This window comes from Frankliniella occidentalis, unplaced genomic scaffold (genome assembly GCF_000697945.3).
Source record: "Frankliniella occidentalis isolate FOCC.00 unplaced genomic scaffold, Focc_3.1 Scaffold12, whole genome shotgun sequence".
Classification (NCBI taxonomy): domain Eukaryota; kingdom Metazoa; phylum Arthropoda; class Insecta; order Thysanoptera; family Thripidae; genus Frankliniella; species Frankliniella occidentalis.
In genome coordinates, this window is record NW_026267142.1 from 1736732 (window position 1) to 1737917 (window position 1186).

General features: G+C 52.7%; 1 protein-coding gene across 4 annotated transcripts in view; it reads right to left on the reverse strand.

Annotated features, from left to right (window-relative positions):
* Positions 1 to 1186, reverse strand: part of LOC113212620 (insulin-like growth factor-binding protein complex acid labile subunit) — a 227990-nt gene that overhangs the window by 9056 nt on the left and 217748 nt on the right. For all 4 annotated transcript variants that reach the window (XM_052263569.1, XM_052263567.1, XM_052263568.1 and 1 more), the window contains one exon: positions 527 to 589. The gene's annotated coding sequence lies outside the window, so the exon portion shown is untranslated. The remainder of the gene's footprint in view (positions 1 to 526; positions 590 to 1186) is intronic.

The window sequence follows — 1186 nt, forward strand, 5'->3', positions numbered from 1 at the left end:
GAGAGAGAGAGAGAGAGACGCACTGCTGGGAGTGACCTCTCTGCGCGTCCTTGGTGGTGTGTCCTGGGCGGGGTCGGGAGGGACGGAGCGGAGCTAGCGGAGCCGCCTGGGGCGTGTGGTGTCGTCGTGCTCCGCTTGTCTCCACGAAAATAAGAGGCAAGAGGGACGCGCTCACAGACACAGACACACACACACACACACACACACATTCCGTTACGTGCCGCCGCAGACATTTTAATGAGACCTTGTGTCGACAACAACATCCATCCCGCCCCGAGCACCTGGAGAGCCGCCCCGAAGTGCGACACAGCCCAACGTTTTCTTTAGCGTGACAAGCGCGTCACATAGAACAGTGTTTCGCGAGATTGGGAAACCTACGCTTCCCTGTATTTTAGATGTGAATGTTGATATTGCTGTGTGTTTCTTTATTCTGAAGAGTAATTTTTTTTTTTTTGCATTCTTTCAGAACACGATTTTTTTTGAGTTGGCCCCCGTTACACCATGTTTGTATCCTACGCATGCCTACCTCGTTGGCGAGCTTGCCGCCGGCCCTGGCACCGCCTGGGGAGAGGTCCTGTCCACCGCGACCCTGGAACAGAAGCAGGCGAGGCAGACCGTGAGTGACAGAGAACAACAACGAAACAGTACGCACATCACTTCCATACGAAGAAAACATCATCGTTTAGACACATTTCTTCTGAGACACATGAGGTAAAAAAAATATATTGAAGGCGCTGAAGTCTGCTGCCTTTACTCGCTATCTATAAATAATAATAGAGAACTCTTGGCTACCTAATGCAGAAGAATAAAAGCAAAAACTCAGTGCTCTTGCCAATTTTCCACCAAACCGATAAGAATAGGTGGTTGGTCTGGCCAGTTTCCTTACTTCGCCGATATGTATAAAGAGGTGGGACACATATTATGCTCGGCCAGTTTTTTTCATGTAACCTGCTGCACCAATCAATGACCTTGTTAATTTTTAACCGTTACTGAAAATAGGGTGAGATACTCGGTGGGCCGCTGTAATTGTCAGTCTCCGTAGGGTCCCTCTCCCTCCGCCTGCCTCCAGACCGCTGGGGACCACGTCAGCGCTTCCAGACGCCGCTAGTTGTTGAGGGGGGGGGGGGGGGGGGGGTGGGGGGGGGGGGCTCCGGGGGGGGGGGGGGTCTTTGAGGAGCGCCGGCCG